Raw genomic sequence first — 8,711 nt, 5'->3', positions numbered from 1 at the left:
GCTCACAGTCTAAACGAGGCACTTGCATTCCATATTTTCTTCTGTCAAATAGTTTGTGTCGATCTGCCCTGTTCAATTCCTATCTCCTTGAGCCTGGGAATGTGCATTTTACCTTTTTTGCACTCTCCACGCAGCTGTGTGACTTTGGGCAAGTCATTTCGCTTCACTTGAAGAAGCAGCATGGCTTAATGGAAAGAGCACGGGCTTGAGAGTCAAAGAATATGGATTCTAATCTCGGCTCTGCCACTTGTCTGCTTTGTGACTTTGGGCAGTCACTTAACTGAGGCACAGAGAAGTTATCTGTAAAATGGAGATTAAAACTGAGTCCCACGTGGGACAATCTAATTACCTTGTATCTACCCCAGCACTTAGAACAGTGGTTGGCACATAATAAGCACTTAAATGTCATCATCATTAATAATAAAAATGGTCATATTTGTTAAGCACTTACTATGTGCAAAGCACTGTTCTAAGTGCTGGGGGAATACAAGGTGATCAGGTTGTCCCACGTGGGGCTCACAGTTTTAATCCTCACTTTACAGATGGGGTAACTGAGGCACAGAGAAGTTCAGTGATTTGCCCAAAGTCACACAGCTGGCAAGTGGCGGAGTGGGGATTAGAACCCATGACCTCTGACTCCCAAGCCCGGGCTCTTTCCTCTGAGCCATGCTGCTTCTCTTATTATCTTATTATTACTATCACGTTCTGCACAGAGTAGGCACTCGGTGAATATAACTGATAGACTGATTCAAGGGAATAGGTGAGAAACTATGGAGCCTTTGTTGAGAAAAGAAGTAAAAAAAAAAAAATTAGACACATGCACTCTGGGAAACACAGTGACATTAAAAGGAATATGAGGAATAAGTGAACCAAACGTAGTGAACACACCACAGGTCTAGGGGTTAGAAGGACCCGGGTCCACCACTTATCTGCTGTGTGACCTTGGAGAAGCAGCGTGGCTGGAGAAGTAGCGTGGCTCAGTGGAAAGAGCATGGGCTTTGGAGTCAGGGCTCATGAGTTTAAATCCCAGCTCTGCCACTTGTTGGCTGTGTGACTGTGGGCAAGTCACTTAACTTCTCTGTGCCTCAGTTCCCTCATCTGTAAAATGGAGATTAAGACTGTGAGCCCCACGTGGGACAACCTGATTCCCCTATGTCTACCCCAGCGCTTAGAACAGTGCTCGGCACATAGTAAGCGCTTAACAAATACCAACATTATTATTATTATAAGTCACTTCTCTGTGCCTAAATTATCTATAAAATGGAGATTAAGACTGTAAGCCCCATGTGGGATATGGACTGTGTCCAACCTGACGAGCTTGTATCTACCCCAGAATTTAGGAGAGTGACTGGTATATAGTAAATGTTTAACAAATACCATAAAAGAATCAGTGTTTGTCAGGGTAAAACAATTATATTTAAGTAAATGTTAGTAGAATTAAAGGAAGAAATCTCATCTAGGGGTTGAATCTGTGACCCCAAACCTTTACACCCATAAATCAGGACCAATGTCAACAATACTGCATTTACCAGTATCTAGGGAAGGTGTGGACCTAGAATTTCCACCTGGATTCCATTAACAAATTGAATAGGCTCCAGTGAGCATGACTAAGCTAAACCCACAAAGAGTCAAGGTTAACAATTACGATTCAATTCTTAACATCAATTAGCAAGATCCAACACAGATACAACACTGAAGGAGAGGTTTGCAACATAACTAACCTGAAGGGCTTTAAGGCTGATTAACAGACACCCAACTAAAGTAAGTTTTATCCATAAATTAACTACCAATTACATCCATGGATGCATTAGCCCACACTCACTTATTTTTTTTTAATCCCAGAAGTAGCTAAAAGAGAGTGAGATAACTGAGCACAAGTATTTTTTCTGACTGGGTGTCTCAGAGCAGAAATCAGGTCTCCTACCTTCTGATAAGTTTGCTCAATATAAGAGCTCAGCTCCACCTCCAAGGTGGGAAGCTCTTCGTTCCATTGGTCAAGGGCTAATCTCTCCCCAGACCAATCCAAGCAACCCTGGAAGGTGTTAGAAGGGTGGGATGATGTGGGCTGAACAAATCTGATGACCTGGCTAAAAATGGCCATGTTGCAAAATGATGATGAGGATGATGATAGTATTTGTTAAGTACTTATTATTGGTAAAGTGTTGTTCTAAATCCCGGGATAGATTACAACATAATCAGGTCAGACACAGTTCCTGTCCAATGTGAGCCTTGCAGTCTTAATCCCCATTTTACAGATTAAATAACTGAGGCAAAGAGAAGTGCAGTGATTTGGCCAGGTCACACAGCAGACAAGTGGCAGAGTTGGGATTAGAACCCAGGATTGTGCTCCACCCACTCCGATCACCAATCAGTCAATACAAAACAACAGAATTATCAGGCACTAATCACCAATAAATTTATTGAGTTCTTACTGTGTGCAGAGCACTGTGTTTTTTTAATAATATTTTTTTAAGTGCTTACTATATGATGGGCACTGTACTAAGCTCTGGAGTAGATATAATAGTAATAATGATGGTACTTGTTAGGCGCTTACTATGTGCCAAGCACTATTCTAAGAGTTGAGGTAGATACAAGTTAATCAGGTTATTCCACATGGGGCTCAGAGTCTTAAACCCCATTTTACAGATGAGGTAACTGAGACACAGAGAAGTTAAGTGGCTTGACCAAGGTCACAGCAGACAAGTGGCAGAGCTGGGATTAGAACCCACGTCCTCTGACTCCTAAACCCATGCTATCCATCTGGACAGCTCTGTCCCACATGGGGCTCACAGTTTTAATTCCCATTTTATAGGTAAGGTAACTGAGTCACATAGACAGTAAGTAACTTTCCCAAAGTCACACACCACTATATTCATTGCTTGGTAGAGTACAACACAGCAGAGTCTGTAGACATGTTCCCTGACTAAAACAAACAGAGTCTAGAGGGGGAGAAAGGCATTAATACAAATAAATAATTTATAACATGTAATTTATAGATCTGTACCTAAGGGCTGAAGGTGGGGCAAATACCAAATGCCCAAAAGCCAATTAGAAAGAGGTTGTGGGATACCTTCATAGCAAATGCAAATGTCTGCAATGGGAAAAAGAGAATATGGAGACTGTTGGCAGTAGGAATTGGGTTGAAGAACACAGTCCATAAATAATGGTAACTAAGAAAATAATGACAGATATATCTCTGAAGAGCATGAAGGTAGTACTTGAAGAAAGGAAATGTCTCAGATTCACAGTAAAATGTTTCTTGAAGATAGGGGAGGGAAGGGCAGGCCATTAGAATATCAAAAGCCAAAAAATAATCAAATACAGGAAGGGTGCTTTTTTATGGTATTTGGAATGTGCTTATTAAGTGTCAAGCACTGTTCTAAGTCCTGGAGTAAATACAAGTTTATCAGGTTAGACACACTCCCTATCCCAAATGGGGCTCACAATCTAAGAAGGAGGGAGGAGGATTTGAATCCTTATTTCACAGCTGAGAAAACTGAAGCACAGAGAAGTTAAGTAACTAGACTAAGGTCACACAGCAAGCCATTGGCAGAGCTGGAATTAGAACCCAGGTCCTCTGACTCCTAGCCCCATACCCTTTCTACTAGGCCATGCTGCTTTTCTAAGCACTTGGGAGAGTACAGTACAATATAAACACTGTGGCTTAATGGATTGAGCATAGGCTTGGGAGTCAGAAGGACCTGGATTCTAGTTCCAGCTCTACCTACCAAATGTCTGCTGTGTGACCATGGGCAAGTCACTTCATTTCTTTGTGCATCAGTTACCTCATCTGTAAATTGGGTATAAAAGTGAGAGCCGCAAGTGTGGGACAGGGACTATGTCCAACCTGCTTAGTTTGTAATGGTAATGATGGAATTTGTTGAGCACTTGCTATATGCTGTAAGCCCGTCAAAAGGCAGGGACTGTCTCTATCTGTTACCAATTTGTACATTCCAAGCACTTAGTACAGTGCTCTGCACGTAGTAAGCGCTCAATAAATACTATTGAATGAATGAATGAATAAACCAAGCACTGAGGTGAATACAAGCAAATCGGGTCAGACTCAGTCCCTGTCCCACGTGTGGCTCACAGTCTCAATCCCCATTTTACAGATGAGGGAACTGAGGCTCAGAGAAGTGAAATGAATGGCCCAAAGTCACACAGCAGATGTGTCAGCCCTGGAATTAGAACTCATAACCTTCTGACTCCCAGGTCCATGCTCTATCGACTACATCACGCTGCTTGTATCTACCTCAGTACTTAGAACAGTGCTTGGAACATAAGTACTTAGAACAGTGCTTGGAACATAATAAACACTTAACAAGAACCATAAATATCAGAATTAGTGGACATTAATAGACAACCAATCTTCTCCAGATTGCTCAGAGAAACAGGGAATAGAAAAATGACGGAAAACTGTAGGTCCTTGCTCAAAATATTAGCAGCAGAATGGAAATTATGGGAAACTAAAATAGCCACTGAGAAGGAGAAAACATGACCCCAAAATCCTAAAAAAAGTGAAAACTAAAGACAGGGTAATTACTGAGGTTTATAAAGAATTTCCAGTCTCTCACTTTTTACTTTTTCAAAACAGAAATATTTATTCATCTTTCTGCTTTTCTAATCTTTTCTTCCTTCTATCTGTAAATGCTTTTGTGTCTGTTTCCTCCAACAGAGAGTAAGACCCTTGAGATCAGTAACTATGTTTTGGGCATCCACTGTACTCTCCCCTGTGAATAGATAGTGCTCTGCACACAGTAGGTGCTCAGTAAATTCTAGAGGGTATTCATTCAGTTAAATAGAGCAAATAATAAGAATTATGTCACATGCTGAGCCTTTCTTAAAAGAATGAGGGAGTTCACAAATATAGTGAATTTAAAAAATGAGGTTTTTTATTATATAAAGAGTGGATAATGATTACAATCATAATCATAATAATTTAGGCATTTGTTAAGCTCTTACTATGTGCTATGTCCTGGGGTAGATAAATATATAATCAGATTAGACACAGTCTCTGTCCCACATGGGGCTCACAGTCTAATGCACAGTTTAGGGATACCACCTAGACAGAGAGAAAACATGGAAAAGTGACTGGTAATTAACAGTATGTAATTCAAATGGAATAGCAGCAGTAATGACAAGATGGAAACAATGAATGAACAGAGAGAAAAATAATGGAATTGTGATGAAAATCTTCCCAAAGAGTAAGTGGGAGACTAAATGGGGTGGAAAAAAGATTTAAAGGGTGTTGGATGAAAGTACTTAAAAATTAAGGTATTTTTTTATTGATTAACTTTTCAAACTGATTTTTAATGTGGCTGATAAAAAGAGAAACATAAATTGTATAATGGGGAGGAAGAGAGTGATAAATCATAAAACCTAATTGTGCATGTTTAGGAGTCGTTTTCATTTGTTACTTGTGTGATGGTCCCAAAAATAGATTAATAAAATTCTTTAGGAATAAAATGTTCCTGTGTGTGGAGAGTACTGAAAACCTTTCATCCCTTTTTCCCAATTTCTTCCTAGATATAGAACTTTCTTCCCAGTTTCCGGTAAAACTCCCTACTGGACAGTAGTGGTGATCATGAAAGTGCAGGGTACAGTGCTCTTGATGCAGTCAGCCCTCAATATCCCTTAATAATTATTATGGTATTTGTATGTGCCAAGCACTGTTCTATGTGCTGGGGTAGATACAAGGAAATCAGGTTGTCCCACGTGGGACTCACAGTCTTAATCCCCATTTTCCAGATGAGGTAACTGAAGAACAGGGAACTGAAGTGACTTGCCCAAGTTCACAAAGCTGACAAGTGGAGGTGCTGGGATTAGAACCCACATCCTCTGACTGACTAGAAATGTGCAACTTGTCAGCCCAAAGCCAGGGTTGTCTCACTCAGAATCTCTCATTTACACAACAGGAAGCTTAATTTCCCACATACAAGGATGAGGAAGGTCAGTGAGGAATTTTCTCAGTGAACCCTTAAAAGTATCCATTTCCTCAGCTCCTATCACCTCCACTTTTCACTTCAAAGCTGGATTGGATATGCCATATATGCCAGACCACAAGTCTCCCCACATTCAGATCAATATTGGTGCACACATCTGCTTCAAGACGCCTTCTCCAATTAAGCTCACTTCTCCCCAACTCCATCTCACTTCTAGGTCATCTGTGCACTTGGATCCATATGCTTTGGGCATTCGATATTTGACCTACCCTCATCCCTACAGCATTTGTGTACTTTAAATTAAGTATTATAAATTCCTTATTAAAAATCTATATGTATGCACTTGCTTCTTTTCTTCTTCTAAACTGTAAGGCTGAGGACAGGGATCATGTCTGTTAAGTCTGTTGTAGTGTTCTCTCCCAAGATCTTAGTACAGTGATCTGCAAGTAGTAAGTGTTCAATAAATAATGTTGATGATTAATTGCATGATTAATTCTTCCCTATCTTGGTGAGTGGAAGGGGAGAGAAGAAGCACGTGCATTTATTCATGAGCTTCTTACTGTGTGCCAAGCTGTGTTCTCCTTGAATATAGGCAAAAAGCAAACTGTGATGGGATCTCCCAGTTCCATGATAGACTAGCTCATTTTGCACTACTACTTGCTATTCAGGTGAAATCCATAAAAATCCTTCCCTCCCCCTTCATATTTGACAGAGCACCAGTCTTCAACACATTATTAAAATCACATCTCCTTCCAGAGGCCTTCCATTGAGAAGCAGCGTGGCTCAGTGGAAAGAGCCCGGGCTTTGGAGTCAGAGGTCATGGGTTCAAATCCCAGCTCCGCCACTTGTCAGCTGTGTGACTTTGGGCAAGTCACTTAACTTCTCGGTTCCTCAGTTACCTTATCTGTAAAATGGGGATTAAGACTGTGAGTCCCACGTGGGAGAACCTGATTTCCCTGTGTCTACCCCAGTACTTAGAACAGCGCTCGGCACATAGTAAGCGCTTAACAAATACCAACATTATTATTAAGCCCTCATTTCCCCCATTCCCTCTCCCTTCTGCACCACCTTTGTTCTTGGATCTTTACCCTTTAATGTCGCCACCCTCCAGCTCATGGTATTTATGTACATATCCACAGTGTATTGATAGTAATGCTTATCTTTACCCTGTGCACTGTAAATTCCTTGTGGGAAGGGAAAATATCTACCAACTCTGTTGTATTTACTCTCCTAAGGACTTAGTACAGTAGTCTGCCTTTATTCATTCATTCAATTGTCTTTACTTAGCATTTACAGTGTGCAGAGCACTGTACTTAGCACTTGGAAATTACAACTCAGCAATAGAGACAATCCCTGCTCACAATGGGCTTACAGCCCAGAAGGGTATAGACAGACATCAAAACAAGTAAATAGGCATCACTGGCATCAATATAAATAAATACAATTATAATAATAATAATGTTGGTATTTGTTAAGCGCTTACTATGTGCTGAGCACTATTCTAAGCGCTGGGGTAGATACAGGGTAATCAGGTTGTCCCACGTGAGGCTCACAGTTAATCCCCATTTTACAGATGAGGTAATTGAGGCACAGAGAAGTTAAGTGACTTGCCCACAGTCACACAGCTGACAAGTGGAAGAGCCGGGGAGTCGCACTCATGACCTCTGACTCCGAAGCCCAGGATCTTTTCCACTGAGCCACGCTGCTTCCCCTAATTATAGATATATACACATCAAAGCGAGTAAATAGACATTAATATAAATATAATTATAGATATGTACATACATGCACAAGTGCTGTGGGGCAGGAGGAGATGGGGAGGGGGAGCTGAGGAAAAGAGGGCCTTAGTCTGGGAAGTCCTCTTGGAGGAGGTAAGCCTTCAGGAGGGGTTTGAATGGGGGAAGTGTGATTGGTGGATTTGAGGAGCAAGGCCATTTCAGGCCAGAAGTAGGACATGGTCCAGGGACTCATGGCAGGACAGGAGAGAATGAATCACAGAGAGAAGGTTAGTGCCAGAGGAGTGGAGTGTCTGGGCTGGGATGTAGGAGGAAAGAAGGGAGGTGAGGTAGGAAGGGACAAGGTGATGGAGGGATTTGAAGCCAATAGTGAGTTTTTGCTTGATATGGAGGTTGATAGACAACCACTGGAGATTTTCGAGAAGCAGGGTGACATGCCCAGAATGTTTCTGTAGAAGATAATCCAGGCAGCAGAATGAAGTGCAGATTGAAGTGGGGAGAGAAAGGAGGTTGGGAGGTCAGAAAGGATGCTCATATAGTAATCCAGTTGGGATAGGATATGGGACTGTAATAATGTGGTAGTGGTTTGGATAGAGAGGAAAGGGCCGGTCTGGGTGATGTTGTCAAGGTGAGACCGACAGGCTTTAATGATGGATTTGTGGGGCGAACGAGAGAGCAGAGTCAAGGATGACACCAAGGTTGCGGGCTTATGATACGGGAAGGATGGTAATGCCATCCACAGAGATGGGAAAGTCAGGGAGAGGACAGGGTTTGGGAGGGAAGATTAGGAGCTCTGTCTTGGCCATGTTGAGTTTTAGGTTTTGGGAGGACATCCAAGTAGAGATGTCCTGAAGGCAGGAGGAGATGTGAGCCTGTTCTCGTCTGTCCGTCTCCCCCGATTAGACTGTAAGCCCATCAAACGGCAGGGACTGTCTCTATCTGTTGCCAACTTGTTCATCCCAAGCGCTTAGTACAGTGCTCTGCACATAGTAAGCGCTCAATAAATACTATTGAATGAATGAATGAATGGAAG

The sequence above is a fragment of the Ornithorhynchus anatinus genome, chromosome 1 (assembly GCF_004115215.2).
Source record: "Ornithorhynchus anatinus isolate Pmale09 chromosome 1, mOrnAna1.pri.v4, whole genome shotgun sequence".
Classification (NCBI taxonomy): domain Eukaryota; kingdom Metazoa; phylum Chordata; class Mammalia; order Monotremata; family Ornithorhynchidae; genus Ornithorhynchus; species Ornithorhynchus anatinus.
This window is presented reverse-complemented; position numbering follows the sequence as displayed.